The 16,483-nt window shown below is 45.0% G+C and overlaps 1 protein-coding gene across 6 annotated transcripts in view; it reads left to right on the top strand.

The window, feature by feature from the left end:
- The window catches only part of LOC139545141 (netrin receptor UNC5D-like), a 240,953-nt gene that overhangs the window by 177,332 nt on the left and 47,138 nt on the right, over window positions 1-16,483 (top strand). The window lies entirely within an intron of this gene.

Raw genomic sequence — 16,483 nt, forward strand, 5'->3', positions numbered from 1 at the left:
CATCTCTGGAGAGACATTAAAATAGCTGTGCAGTGACGCTCTCCATCCAACCTGACAGAGCTTGAGAGGATCTGCAGAGAAGAATGGGAGAAACTCCCCAAATACACAGGTGTGCCAATGTTGTACCCAAGAAGACTTGAGGCTGTAATCGCTACCAAAGGTGCTTCAACAAAGTACTGAGTAAAGGCTCTGAATACTTATGTAAATGTGATATTTCATTTTTTTTATTTTTAATACATTTGTAAAACTGTCTAAAAAAACTATTTTTGCTTTGTCATTATGGGGTATTGTGCGTAGATTAATGAGGGGGAAAAATCATCCATTTTAGAATAAGGCTGTAACGTAACAAAATGTGGAAAAGGTCAAGAGATCTGAATACTTTCCGAATGCACTGTATATACACTACATTACTAAAAGTATGTGGACACCTGCTCGTCGAACATCTAATTCAAAAATCATCGGCATTAATCTGGAGTTGATCCTCTCTTTGCTGCTATAACAGCCTCCACTGTTCTGGGAAGACTTTCCACTAGACTTTGGAACATTGCTGCAGGGACTTGCTGCCATTCAGCCACGAGCATTAGTGAAGTCGGCACTGATGTTGGGCGATTAGGCCTGGCTCACAGTCACGGTTTCAATTAATCCCAAAGGAGTTCGATGAGGTTGAGGTCCGGGCTCTGTGCAGGCCAGTCAAGTTCTTCCACACCAATCTGAACAAACCATTTCTGTATGGACCTCGCTTTGTGCATGGGGGCATTTTCATGCTGAAACAGGAAAGGGTCTTTGACGAACTGACTTCTTGATAAGGTGGCATTGCGCACTAGCGACTCCTGTGGCGGACCGGGCGCAGTGCATGCTGACCAGGTCGCCTGGTGTATGGTGTTTCCTCTGACACATTGGTGTGGCTGGCTTCTGGGTTGGATGTGCGTTGTGTCAAGAAGCAGTGCGGCTAGGTTTGGTTGTGTTTCGGAGAACGCATGGCTGTCGACCTTCGCCTCTCCCGAGTCCGTACGGGAGTTGCAGCAATGAGACAAGACTGTAACTACTACCAATTGGTTACCACAGAATTGGGGAGAAAAAAGGGGGTAACATTTTTTTTTTTTTAATATATATATTTTTAAATTGTCTATGGAGCAATGTTCCAACAAGTAAGCATGCCTGTGTGCTCGATTACTTTTGTGTGTGTGTGTGTGTGTGTGTGTGTGTGTGTGTGTGTGTGTGTGTGTGTGTGTGTGTGTGTGTGTGTGTGTGTGTGTGTGTGTGTGTGTGTGTGTGTGTGTGTGTGTGTGTGTGTGTGTGTGTGTGTGTGTGTGTGTGTGTGTTATATAGTGGCCATATCTACCTCAATTACCAAGTTATTGTTACTCATTGTGTATTTATTCCTTGTGTTATTATTTTTCTATTCTGTCAACAACAACAAAAATCTCTCTACATTTTTGGGAAGGGCCCGTAAGTAAGCATCTCTGTTAGTCCACACCTGTTGTTTATGAAGCATGTGACAAATACAATTTGATTTGATTATTTGATTTGATTATGTGCCCTCATGCTTCTTTCCAATTCCCTAGCTTTGCTCCCTCTGTTAATTCCACACAGGTCAGAGCAAGCTCTCCAAGAGAAAATTATGAGTTTCGTTATTAAGCCAAGCAATTACATTCCCCAGTGTGGTCGGGCAGTGCAGTAAAGAGCTCAATTTTCTTTCCTAAGATAAGACAGATCTGGGTGGAATAGTATTGTGGTGCTGCCACGTTGCTCAGGGGAGGAGAGGCGGCATTTGGGAAGCAACAGGAATGTGGGCTGGCTACACAACCGTGCTTTGTCTTCCCTATCTTTTTTGATTAACCCTCCTGAGTGGCAAACACATTAGCGGTGGAGATAGCTCTGACACAGCCCTCCCCTCCCCTGTCTGCATGTATGTCTGGTTCACACAGATATGAACACACAGAGGCATGCAAAGTTCAAAGGCTTTGATTCGGCTCAATCTGTGTGTGCGTCTTCATGCGTGTGTGGGTGCGTCTTTGTGCGTGTGTGTGTGCGGGTGCGTCTTTGTGCATGTGTGTGTACATCTCTGTTCGTAAACCTCGGGGTGGATTACTAACACACTTGGCATTGGCTACTGACTCGGTGTTCAGTGGGGCTACATGGCATCTCCCAGTCCCTGGGGCTCATCTGTCATAGTTGTTTAATTCATGTAATTGTCTTGATGAGATACACAGGAATTAAAAAAGTTATCCCACCCACACTGTCACAAGCTCCACCACGTGTATCTATAGGCCTTCCATGGCTCCTCAGCACAGTTGGCTGAAGGGGAGCACTACTAACTCTGTTTTCGTCCCAGATAGCACCCTATTGCCTATGTAATGCACTACTTTTGACTAGGGCCCATAAGGGTCTAGTCAAAAGCAGTGAGCTATATAGGTAAAAGGGTGCCGTTTGAACGCAGCCTGTGATTCCCTCAGAGAATCAGCCATGACACGATGCATCAGCATTTCTATGCTTCTACCTGTTAAGCTATAGTAGGTTCCCAGGATAGTAGGGAAGGGACAAAGACACAGCCATACACTAGAGCCCCTAGAATGTGAGTGTCACCTAGAAAAGAAAGCTGCACACTCTCATGGCTCCAATGCAATACATTTAATCTAACAACATTTTCACAGCTATGCTGCCAATTGTCATCCACCTATAGGTCTCAGATTTGTATCTTTATTCGGCATGATGACAGCTGATCTTCCTGGGGTCCAAAGACATTACAAACATAAGACTTTACAAGATGTTACTGTCACCCACCCATGTCTCAGTGTCCTCTCCGCTCCGCTCCGCTCCAGGAGATCAGAGGTCCTCCCACGTCCCCACAGACACACATGGCCTCGGCCTGGAACCCGGTTCTCCATCAAGCCTGTGACACTGATGGCCACCTCCTAATTGAAACAAATGTGCCAATTAGGCAATTCATCTCTCACATCCTCCGCCACACACTTACAGGGCTAATTTGTATTTGTCCCCGCCACACTTTCTTTTTTCTTCTCCTTCCGTTTCTGCCGGGTGGATCTTTTCATCATTACCCTAAGGATGTTAGCAGTGGCAGGCGACAGCCCGGTAATGTAGAGCAGGTCCTACAGCTCAGTGAGGGCCGGGCGGATTGTGCCACGCATTAATTGCCTCTTTCAACTCACAAATTTCCCCTGATGAAATTGAAATAAATACATAAAGAGGGAAACACTCCTCTGCCACCGCTACCGCCGGCTCTCTTCCAGGGACAGATTGTTTTAATCATGAAACATTAGAGTCAATCCCCAGTCTTTTCCTCCCCTTATCTTCCTACTTTAGTACATTAACTGCTTGCCTCTGATGTCATCTTACTAAAGGGTATCTTTTAATTGCGCCTTGGAATCTGGAATCCATTGAAGGGGATTTCCAAGTCTTGTTTAAAGTGAAGGGAAACAAGGCTTCAGCTATTCCTAGTTCTCCTGTTTCTAGGTCATAAAGTATGGTACTCATTGACGTCAGATAGGTTGTACATCAGAGTAGATCTGTGGAGGAGAATACAATAGGCCTATCTATGAAATATGATTGTGTGTGTGTATAAATATGTGTGTGCAGTGCAATACACTGTGTGCTAGATATTAGGAACACCTGCTCTTTCCATGATATAGACTGACCATGTGAATCCAGGTGAAGCTATGGTCCCTTGTTGATATCACTTGTTAAATCCACTTCAATCAATGTAGATTTGTATTTGAATTTATTATGGATCCCCATTAGCCAAGGCAAAAGCTACTCTTCCTGGGGCAGCAAAATTAAGGCAGTTATACATTTTTAAAACATTGCAATACATTCATAACAGATTTCACAACATATTACGTGTGTGCCCTCAGGCCTCTACTCTTCTACCACATATCTATAACACAAAATCCATGTGTAAATGTGTGTATAGTGCGTATGTTATTGTGTGTTTGTATGCATGTGTCTATTGTCTTGTCTTTGGCATCATTAAACTGAAGACTGTTAGTTTATCAAATCAATTATTACGTGATTAACTAATCAGGTAAATGTAATTAACTAGGAAGTCGGGGCACCAAGGAAAATATTCAGATTACAAAGTTAGAATTTTCCTAATATAACTTTCAGATATTTTAATATCTGATCAATTAGTCTTCTAATTAATGAATTATTCTTTACCTCACGTTAGTCTCATTCCAAATGTCGAAAATTGTTGGTTATCTGCATGAACCCAGTCTTCACTATGAGTCATCCATAAATCAATTGTCTCAATCATTTATTTATTAACTAACTAAATAATCAGAGAAATGCTCAAACAAACAAAGTAGATATGGTTACAAGGAAATGATAGGAGATGTGCCCTAGTGGGCTAAACCGGCATCGCGGCTTGGTAGACAAAGAGACTGAGAAGGGCGCAAAAGATACTACAAAGTTGATAATTATAACCATTGAAATGCTAATCCTTTGCACATGAACGCTCACTCATTCGGGAATAATTGCAATCAATATATATATATATATATATATATATATATATATATATATATATATATATATATATATATATATATATATATATATATATATATATATTTACGCTCATTGTGTCATTGTGATCTCTGTTGGAAGTTCATTCGCCCCTCTCTCTGCATCCCTGGATTCTTTGGTTAGAATGGCTACTTCAGAGTAACATTCAGAAATGTTGTTATGGAATAGATGTTTCGGTGGTTGTCGGCCTTCGCATTCAATGGTATAGAATTCCTTGCTGCAGACTAGTAATTAGTATCAATGATTTGCTCTTATTCTGTCGAATCGATAGTCTCAGAGTTTAACCACGTGGTATGGTTAAAAGATTCAGCAATCTACTCAAACCTTAGCCCTCTTGTGGTAATCGAGGTAAGCTGGTCTGGTCTCAAACCTTAGCCCTCTTGTGGTAATCGAGGTAAGCTAGTCTGGTCTCAAACCTTAGCCCTCTCGTGGTAATCGAGGTAAGCTGGTCTGAAAGGAATTCCTTCCTGTGGGGGTTATATTCTTAACAGTAGAAAGGGGCTGTCCCATGTCGCCAGATCAATGTCTGTGCTGATGGGGCGGGCCAATGATTTAGTTAAACTTTAAAGGGAATTGGAGTTTCCTTCATTAAACAGTTTCACTTCTCTAGGGTAGGGGGCAGCATTTTCACGTTTGGATGAAAAGCATACCCAAATTCAACTGCCAGTTACTCATCCCCAGGAGATAAGATATGCATATTATTCTAAAACGGTTTGAATCATGTCTGAGTATAACAGAACTTATTTAGCAGGCGAAACCCCAAGGACAAACCATTCAGATTTTTATTTTTTTGAGGTCACTGTCTTTTCAATGAGGTTTCATTGGGAAACCAGATTTCTAAGCGAATTGCTTGCAGTTCTTACGGCTTCCACTAGATGTCAACAGTCTAGAGAAATAGGTTGAGGTTATTGCTTTGTGTAATGAAGAAATACGGCCATCTTGAAGTCGAGGCACTCCAGGTGTCCTGGACATGCGCTTCAATCAAACAGAAGGCATGCTACATATCGTTTTAATCCTGTATTGAACACATATCATCCCGTCTTCAATTTTATCGATTATTAATGTTAAAAAAATACCTAAAGTTGTATTACATAAGTAGTTTAACATTTTTGGGCAAAGTTTACAGGTAACCTTTGAGATATTTTGTCGTCATGATTCACAACCAGTGTAGCTATAATTTTGTATCTTTCATGTGTGATTTAATGAAAGTTTGATTTTAGAGTAATTTTCATAGTAATTAATTTTAATTTGGCGCTCTGCATTTTCTCAGGCTTTTTGCCAAGTGATACAGTAGCGTCTTGCCTAAACTCAGATATTTGGATATAAATATGAACTTTACCGAACAAAAAATACATATATTGTGTAACATGAAGTCCTATGAGTGTCATCTGATGAAGATTATCAAAGGTTAGTGATTCATTTTATCTCTATTTCTGCTTTTTGTTACTGCTCTCTTTAGCTGGAAAAATGGCTGTCTTTTTCTGTGACTTGGCTCATACCTAACATAATCGTTTGGTGTGCTTTCGTCGTAAAACCTTTTTGAAATCGGACACTTTGGCTGGATTTACAACAAGTGTAGCTTTAAAATGGTGTAAAATACTTCTATGTTTGAGGAATTTAAATTATGGGATTTCTGTTGTTTTGAATTTGGCGCCCTGCAGTTTCACTGGCTGTTGACGAGGTGGGACGCTACCGTCCCACATACCCTAGAGAGGTTAAAATCGCATAACATAATTTCACAAATAGTTTCATCTTTACTCATTCATTTTATACAACAATTAGATGCAAGCCTCATAACCGAGACTCTTGTATAAACATAGTTATGCTAATGTGGCTGTATTGTCTCTCATGAGTTTCACAAAATTGTACAAAACGGACCAGTTCGTAGCTGGATTCTTCCCCCGACCGTGTACACCTTCTCCAAAACATGGACATTTTTCAGTTCTCAAGTTCTGTAATGTGGAAGAGGTTCCTTTGTTCTCCTGTGAACCTCACTCCCTCTCTACTCTGGCCATGAGGAGAGAACTCCTCTAGGAATTTATGACCTGCCTACCAGAGCCTGGGTGTAGGGGGAAGAGAGAGAGGTGGTGAGAGAGAGAGAGGGGGATGGTGCTCGCTGTACCCAAAGAGGGCCACGTCATGACACTATGTTTGTGTTGCTTTACAGTCCCCGCTGTTCCATAAGGTGTATTTTTATCTGTTTTTTAAATCAAATTTTACTGCTGGCATGAGTTACTTGATGTGGAAAAGAGTTTCATGTAGTCATTGCGCTATGTGGTACTGTGCGCCTCCCATAGTCTGTTCTAGACTTGGGGACCTTGCCACCCATTCCTCTTGTGGGGTATGCATGGGAGTCCGAGCTGTGCGCCAGTAGTTCAAACAGGCAGCTCTGTGCATTCAACATGTCAATACCTCTCATAAATAAAAATAGTGATGAAGTCAATCTCTCCTCCACTTTGAGCCAGGAGAGATTGACATGCATATCATTAATGTTAGCTCTCAGTGTACATCCAAGGGCCAGCCATGCTCTGTTCTGAGCCAATTGCAATTTTCCTAAGTCCATTTGTGTTGCACCTGACCACAGGACTGAACAGTAGTCCAGTTCCGACAAAACTAGGGCCTGTTGGACCTGGCTTGCTGATAGTGCTGTTAAGAATGCAGAGCAGCGCTTTATTATAGACAGACTTCTCCCCATCCTAGCTATTGATACAACTTATTTATATATGTTTTACCTTTATTTAATTAGACAAGTCAGTTAAGAACAAATTTTTACAAGTCTTTACAATGCCGGCCTACACAGGCCAAACCTGGACGACGCTGTGCCAATTGTGCACCGCACTATGGGACTCCCAATCACAGCCAGTTGTGATACAGCCTGGATTCGAACCAGGGTGTCTGTAGTGACGCCTCTAGCACTGAGATGCAGTGCCTTAGACCGCTGCACCAAATATGTTTTAACCATGACAGTTTACAATCCAGGGTTACTCCATGCAGTTTAGTCTCCTCAACTTGCTCAATTTCCAGATTATTCATTGCAAGATTGATTTGAGGTTCAGGGATTAGTGAATGATTTGTCCCAATTACATTGCTTAGATTTTTTCTTATTTAGGACTAACTTATTCCTTGCCACCCATTCTGAAACTAATTACTGTCATTTCAGTCGCTGTGGTTGCTGACGAGTGTAGTGTTGAGTCATTTGCATACATGGACACACTGGCTTTATTCAAAGCCTGTCGTTATTAAAGATTGAGAAAGGGGCCTAGACAGCTGCCCTGTGGAATTCCTGAGTCTACCTGGATTTTGTTGTAGAGGCTTCCATTAAAGAACACCCCCTGTTTTCTGTTAGACAGGTAACTCTTTATCCACAATATAGCAGGGGGTGTAAAGCCAGAACACAAGTTTTTACCAGCAACAGTCTATGATCTATAATGTCAAAAGCCGCATTGAAGTCTAACAAAACAGCCCCCACAATCTTTTTATCATCAATTTCTCTCAGCCAATCATCAGTCATTTGTGTAAGTGCTGTGCTTGTTGAATGTCCTCACCTACATCAATGCTGAAAGTCTGTTGTCAATTTGTTTACTGTAAAATACCATAGTATCTGGTCAAACACAATTTTCCCCAAAAGTTTACTAAGGGTTGTTAACAGGCTGATTGGTCGGCTATTTGAGGCAGTTAAGGGGGCTTTACTATTCTTAGGTAGAGGAATAACTTTTGCTTCCCTTCAGGCCTGAGGTTATACACTTTTTATTACACTTAAATTGAAGATGTGCCAATATCGTCCGCTATTATCCTCAGTAATTTTCCATCTTAAGTTTTCAGACACCGGGGGTTTCGCTTTGTCAAGCCCTGATCTGTTTCACTTGTCCTTGTGATTGTCTCCACCCCTCTCCAGGTGTCGCCCATCTTCCCCATTATCCCCTGTGTATTTATACCTGTGTTCTCTGTTTGTCTGTTGCCAGTTTGTCAAGTCAACCAACATTTTGTCTCAGCTCCTGCTTTTCCCCAGTCTCTCTTTTTCTCGCCCTCCTGGTTTTGACCCTTGCCTGTCCAGACTCTGAGCTAGAGCCTACGAACGGGCCATGGCTGACCCAGCAGACTTGCACCAGCTCCGCAAGGCCCTCTCCTCCCAAGGAGCTACCATTGGTTAGGCACGAGTAGTTGCTTCGTGGTCTGATGGAAGGGTTCCAGGCCGTGGCCTAACGTCACAACCTATCTTTGGACACATTGCGGGAGCAATTCTGTGGGTTGCCTACTAGGCAGCCTACCACGACGGTATCCTCCCAGCCCCTCAGTAACCCGGCTGGTAGCAGCGCCGTCACACCGGTTTTCCGGGAACCTCGCTTACCTCCCCCAGAGCGCTACAATTGAGATTCCAAAACCTGCCGGGCCTTTCTCTCCCAGTGCTCCCTCGTTTTCGAGCTGCAGCCTTCGTCGTTCCCATCAGACTGCTCGAGGATAGTGTACATCATTCCGCTGATGTCCGGGAGGGAACTCGCCTGGGCGGCCAAGGCATTGTGGGAGCAACAATCCACCATCTGCCTCAGTCTGGAGGTATTTGTGGTGGAGGTGAGAAGTTTTCAAAGCTCCGGTGTCTGGGAGAGAGGCTGCCCAGAGGTTATTCCAGCTTCGGCAGGACTCCTTAAGTGTGGCAGACTATGCAGTGGATTTCCGCACGCTATCAGCGGAGGGTGCCTGGAGCCCGGAAGCGCTGTCCGACACATTCCTGCATGGAGTATCGGCGGAAGTAAAGGATGAGCTTGCAGCACGGGAACTACCGGTGGAGCTCGACTCACTCATTTGGTTTGACCATCCGGATCGATGGATGGCTACGGGAACGTAGGAGGGAGAAGAGGTCTGATAGCAGTCCCAATCGCTCACTAAAGGATCCCACCTTGTATCTGATGGACTCTGGAAGTCCCCGGTGTCTATGTCCCCGAGAGGATCTGAGCTTACCCGAGTTGCTCCAAGAGCCTCTAAAGATTGCCGATGTACCTTTCCCGAGCCGATGTAGCTCAGCAGGGCTAGGCTGTCTCCATCCGAACGCGTATGCAGACTTAACACCCAGCGTTGTCTGTATTGCAGTACTGCCGGTCATTATGTGTCAACCTGTCCCTTAAAGAGACCTAGCTCATTGTTAGGAATGAGTACCCTGGTGGGTCTTAAGGACAATTTAGTTTCTCCTCCTACTCGCCCCCCTCTCCATGCCACCCTGCTGTGGAGCGACCAGTCCAAGTCTCTCCAGATACTCATCGACTCGGGGGCCGATATGAGTCTGATGGACGTTACCCTGGTGTCCGAGCTGGGCATCCCAACTCATCCCTCTCCATTCCCATGAATGCGCTGGACGGGCGTTCTATAGGCCGGGTCACCCACCATACCACCCCCATCAACCTACGAGTGTCGGGGAACCACAGCGAGACGATCCAAATCCTGCTAAATGAGTCTCTGCAGGTTCCTGTGGTATTGAGATTCTCTTGGCTCCAGCGACACAATCCCTCGATTGACTGGTCTACTGGTGCCATCATGGGCTGGAGCCCGTTCTGCCACACTCATTGCCTGAAATCAGCTCTGCCTGCCCCGGGACATCTTCTTGGAAACTTGGAAATTGCCCCAGACCTCTCCACCATTCCCGCGGAGTACCAGGACCTCCGGGAGGGGTTCAGTAAGTAAGTAAGGCCCGGGCCACTTCGCTTCCGCAACCCCGACCGGTGCCCAAGTATGTTAAGTCGGATGCGCTGGCACGATGCTATAGCCTCACGGCTACACTCCCAGAAGCCGAGACCTTTCTCCCTTGCTCCAAGATCATTAAACCCTCTGCTGTTCGCCCTCTGTTGCCCCGTATCCTCTGTATACTTCCTACTTGAAATCAAATCAAATCAAACTTTATTTGTCACATGCGCCAAATACAACAAGTGTAGACCATTCTGTGAAATGCTTACTTACAAGCCCTTATTAACCAACAGTGCAATTCAAGAAGAGTTATGAAAATATTTACCAAACAGACTTAAGTAAAAAATAAGAATAAAAAAGTAACACAATAAGAATAACAATAACAAGGCTATATACAGGGGGTACCGAGTCAGTGTGCGGGGGTACAGGCTAGTTGATGTAATTTGTACATGTAGGTAGGGATTGAAGTGACTATGCATAGATAATAAAAAACGAGTTGCAGCAGTGTACAAAAGGGAGGGGGAGGGGGAGCGGGGGCAAATGTAAATAGTCCGGTGGCGATTTTATTAATTGTTCAGCAGTCTTATGGCTTGGGGGTAGAAGTTGTTGAGGAGCCTTTTAGTCCTAGACTTGGTGCTCCGCTATCGCTTGCCGTGTGGGAGCAGAGAAAACAGTCTATAACTTGGGTGACTGGAGTCTCTGACAATTTTATGGGCTTTCCTTTGACACAGCCTATTATATAGGCTCTGGATGGCAGGAAGTTTGGCTCCATGGCTGTATGCCTACCCTCTGTAGCACCTTATGGTCAAATGCCGAGCAGTTGTCATACCAGGCGTTGATGCAACCGGTCAGGATGCTCTCGATAGTGCAGCTGTAGAACGTTTTGAGGATCTGAGGACCCATGCCAAATATTTTCAGTCTCCTGAGAGGGAAAATATTTTGTTGTGTCTTCTTCACGACTGTCTTGGTATGTTTGGACCATAATAGTTCGTTGGTGATGTGGACACCAAGGAACAAGAAACTCTCGACCCGCTCCACTACAGCCCCGTCGATGTTAATGGGAGCCTGTTCGGCCCGCCTTTTCCTGTAGTCCATAATCGGCTCCTTTGTCTTGCTCACATTGGGTGAGAGGTTGTTGTCCTGGCACCACACAGCCAGTTCTCAGGCAGGTTCTCATTATTGTCGGTGATCAGGCCTACCACTGTTGTGTCGTCAGCAAACTTAATGATGGTGTTGGAGTCGTGTTTGGCCAAGCAGTCGTGGGTGAACAGGGAATACAGGAGGGGACCCCTGAGTACACACCCCTGAGGGGCCCCAGTGTTGAGGATCAGCGTGGCAGACGTGTTGTTGCCTACTCTTACCACCTGGGGGTGGCCCGTCAGGAAGTCCAGGATCCAGTTGCAGAGGGAGGTGTTTAGTCCCAGAGTCTTTAGCTTAGTGATGAGCTTAGTGGGCAGTATGGTGTTGAATGCTGAGCTGTGGTTAATGAACAGCATTCTCACATAGGTGCTCCTTTTGTCCAGGTAGGAAAGGGCAGTGTGGAGTGTGATTGAGATTGCATCATCTGTGGATCTGTTGGGGCGGTATGTGAATTGGAGTGGGTCTAGAGTGTCCGGGAGGATGCTGTTGATGTGAGCCATGACCAGCCTTTCAAAGCTCTTTATGGCTATAGATGTGAGTGCTATGGGACGGTAATCAATTAGGCAGGTTACCTTCGCGTCCTTGGGCACAGGGACTCAGTCAGGGAGAGGTTGAAAATGTCAGTGAAGACACTTGACAGTTGGTCAGCGCATGCTTTGAGTACACTTCCTGGTAATCCATCTGGCCCAGCGGCTTTGTGAATTTTGACCTGTTTAACCTCTCTTGGGTACGTGAGACCTTTAGCGTCCCACCTCTTCAACAGCCAGTGGAACTGCTGGGCGCCAAATTCAAATACAGAAATACTCATTATAAAAATTCAGAAAACAAATCATATTTTACATAGGTTTAAAGATGAACTTCTTGTGAATCCAACCACGGTGTCAGATTTAAAAAATGCTTTATGGCGAAAGCATACCTTACGATTATTTGAGAACGTAGCCCAGCAGACAAATCATTACAAACAGTAACCAGCCAAGTAGAAGAGTTACACAAGTCAGAAATAGAGATAAAATTAATCCCTTACCTTTGATCTTCATATGGTTGCACTCAGCAGACATTCATTTACTCAATAAATGTTCCTTTTGTTCGATAAAGTCTCTTTATATCCAAAAACCTCTGTTTTGTTCGCGCGTTTTCTTCAGTAATACACAGGCTCAAACGCAGTCAAAACAGGCAGACAAAAAATCCAAATTGTATCCGTAAAGTTCATAGAAACATGTCAAACGATGTTTATATTCAATCCTCAGGTTGTTTTTAGCCAAAAATAATTGATAATATTTCAACCGGACAATAACGTTGTCAATATAAAAGGTAAACAAGAAAGGCACTCTCTCGGTCGTGCGCATGAAAAAGCTCTGTGATACTTTAGGGTCCACTCATTGACTGCTCTTACTTCCTCATTTTTCAGAATACAAGCCTGAAACAATTTCTAAAGACTGTTGACTTCTAGTGGAAGGCATAGGAACTGCAATTTGAGTCCTAAGTCAATGGATACTGTAATGGCATTGAATATAAAACTACAAAGCAAAAACAAAACTATTTTTCTCACAGATACTATTTTAACAGTTTTGGAAACTTTAGAGTGTTTTCTATCCAAATCTACCAGTTATATGCATATAATATCTTCTGGGCCCGAGAAGCAGGCAGTTTAATTTGGGCGTGCTTTTCATCCCAAATTCCGAATGCTGCCCCCTACCCTAGAGAAGTTAAAGATTTTCTTCACATCGGCAACTGAGAGAGTTATCACACAGTCATCCAGAACAGCTGGTACTCTTGTGCATGCTTCAGTGTTGCTTGCCTCGAAGCGTGCACAAAAGGCATTTCGCTCGTCTGGTAGGCTCGCGTCATTGGGCAGCTCGAGTCTGGGTTTCCCTTTGTAGTCTGTAATAGTTTTCAAGCCCTGCCACATCTGACGAGTGTCGGACCCGGTGTAGTATGATTCAATCTTAATCCTGTATTGACGCTTTACTTGTTTGATGGTTCGTCAGAGGGCATAGCGGGATTTCTTATAAGCGTCCGGATTAGTCTCCTGCTCCTTGAAAGCGGCAGCTCTAGCCTTTAGCTCGATGCGGAGGTTGCCTGTAATCTATGGCTTCTGGTTGGGATATGTACGTACGGTCACTGTGGGGATGACGTCGTCGATGCACATATTGAAGAAGCCGGTGACTGAGTGGGTGTACTCTTCAATGCCATTTGAAGAATCCCGAAACACGCCCTGATTTGTTTCACCTGTCCAGTTCGTCTTGTTTGTAAAGTCAACCAGCGTTTTTGTCTCCGCTCCTGCTTTTCCCCAGTCTCCTTGATTTTCGCCCTCCTGGCTTTGACCCTTACCTGTCCCGAATCTGAGCCCGCCTGCCTGACCACTCTGCCTGCCCCTGACCCTGAGCCTGCCTGCCGTCCTGTACCGTTTCCCCACCACTCTGGATTATCGACCCCTGCCTGCCTTGACCTGTCGTTTACCTGCCCCTCTTGCCGTAATAAACATTGTTACTTCAACACAGTCTGCATTTGGGTCTTAAACATAATAGTCATTGTTGATAGACAATAATACTTTTTTCACCTCTTCCACACTTACTTTACAGAATAAAAAATTACAACGTTTGTCTTTCATAACTTGGTTAGATATACAGTACCAGTCAAAAGTTTGGACACACCTACTCATTCAAGAGATGTTCTTTATTTTTACTATTTTCTACATTATTGAATAATAGTGAACACATCTCAACTATAACACATGGAATCATGTAGTAACCAAAAAAGTTTTACAATTTTTTTAATATATTTTATATTTTGTGGACACCCTTTACCTTGATGACAGCTTTGCACACACTTGGCATTCTCTCAACCAGCTTCACCTGAAATGCTTTTCCAATGGTCTTGAAGGAGTTCCCTTATATGCTGAGCACTTGTTGGCTGCTTTTCCTTCACTCTGCGGTCCAACTCATCCAAAACCATCTCTATTGGGTTGAGGTCGGGTGATTGTGGAGGCCAGGTCTTCTGATGCAGCACTCCATCCCTCTCCTTCTTGGTCAAATAGCTCTTACACAGCTTGGAGGTGTGTTGGGTCATTGTCCTGTTGAAAAAGAAATGATAGTCCCACTAAGCGCAACCCAGATGGGATGGCATATCGCTGCAGAATGCTGTGATAGCCATGCTGGTTAAGTGTGCCTTGAATTCTCAATAAATCACTAACAGTGTCACCAGCAAAGCACCCCCACACCATCACACCTCCTCCATGCTTCACAGTGGGAACCACACATGTGGAGATCATCCGTTCACCTACTCTGTGTCTCACAAAGACACGGCGGTTGGAACCAGAAATCTCAAATTTGGACTCATCAGACCAAAGGACAGATTTCCACTGGTCTAATGTCCATTGCTCGTGTTTCTTGGTGGCTTCGTGCCATGGATCATCACTGGAGTGAGGAGACATCTAGGCAGCCTGGTGCGTGGAGATGCCATAGACTCACCAGGCTGGGGAGACATACAGGAGGCCTGGTTCTGGGAGCAGGCACAGGACTCACCAGGCTGGGGAGACATACAGGAGGCCTGGTTCTGGGAGTGCGCACCGGATACACTGGGCCGTGGAGGCGCACTGGAGGTCTCGAGCGTAGAGCCTGCACAACCCGTCCTGGCTGGATGGTTACCTTCGCCCGGCAAAGGCGGGGCGCTGGCACAGGACGCACTGGGCTGTGCAGACGCACCGGGCTGTGCAGACGCACCGGAGACACAGTGCGCAGAGCCGGCGCAGGATATCCTGGGCCGTAGAGACGCACTGGCGGCCAGATGCGCTGAGCCGGCACCATCCGTCCTGGCTGGATGCCCACTCTAGCCCGACCGATGCGGGGACCTGGAATGTAGCGCACCGGGCTGTGAACGCGCACTGGAGACACCGTGCACTCCACTGCATAACACGGTACCTGACCAGTACCATGCTCCCTACGGTAAGCACGAGGAGTTGGCTCAGGTCTCCAGCCTGACTCAGCCAATCTCCTCGTGTGCCACCCCCCCCCCCCCAACATTTTTTTGGAGTGGCCTCCCGGTCTTTAGTGCCAGCCGTGACCCTGTGTAATCCTGGGCCCTTTTTTTAGCTGCCTCTGCTTTCCTCGCTGCTTCCACCTGCTCCCAGGGCAGGCGATCCTTCCCCGCCAGGATCTCCTCCCACGTCCAGGATCCTTTCCCATTCAGGATGTCCTCCCATGTCCATTCCTCCTGACCACACTGCTTGGTCTTTTTGTGTGGGGTAGTTCTATCACGGCCGTCGTCGGAAGGAGACCAAGGTGCAGCATGGTGAGCGTACATTTTCCTTTATTTATTTGTAAATGTCGCCAACAAAACAAGAAACAAAGAAACAACCGTGAAGCTTAACAGGGCTATAGTGCCACTAACAAAGATAACTACCCACAACTCCCAAAAGGAAAAAAGGCTGCCTAAGTATGATTCCCAATCAGAGACAAAGATAGACAGCTGTCCCTGATTGAGAACCATACCCGGTCAAAACATAGAAATATAACCCATAGAATGCTCACCCTAATCACACCCTGGCCTAACCAAAATAGAGACTAAAAGTCCTCTCTATGGCCAGGGCGTGACAACGGGATGCCATTTATAACCCCCCACCCTAGCTGGGGTTGACCAATCGTTAATTCTAGTACTCTCATCCTCTCGTCCTCTGCGTTGTGTATTTATCTTCAAAATATTCTTATAATAGGGTCATGATTACTGCATACAATAGCTGTGGGATCAGCAGAGGCATTCAGGGCAGTAAGAGGGACATAAATTAGGTTACTTACATTGTCTTCCAACGACCCTAGGATAATGTACATTTGCTGACGCATTATGACAACTCAGTGACACAATAGTAGGGATTAAATGAGCTGGACTTGGGTCATTGATAAATCATTGTCTCAATTCAGCCTTATAATAATGTGAAAGGATACAGGATCTCAAAAATGTAGGTGGAGCCCATCCTCCTTATAATACGAGCTTTGTTTCCAGAAGGTATCAAATTTCTCAATAAATGTTACATCCACGGAGCTGCAATAGTAAATGAAGGGGAGGAGACAGGTTAATGACCGATGTTTAAGCCTTCAGACATTTGAGACCTGGATTTTGTATGTGTGCC

This window comes from Salvelinus alpinus, chromosome 19 (assembly GCF_045679555.1).
Source record: "Salvelinus alpinus chromosome 19, SLU_Salpinus.1, whole genome shotgun sequence".
NCBI lineage: Eukaryota > Metazoa > Chordata > Actinopteri > Salmoniformes > Salmonidae > Salvelinus > Salvelinus alpinus.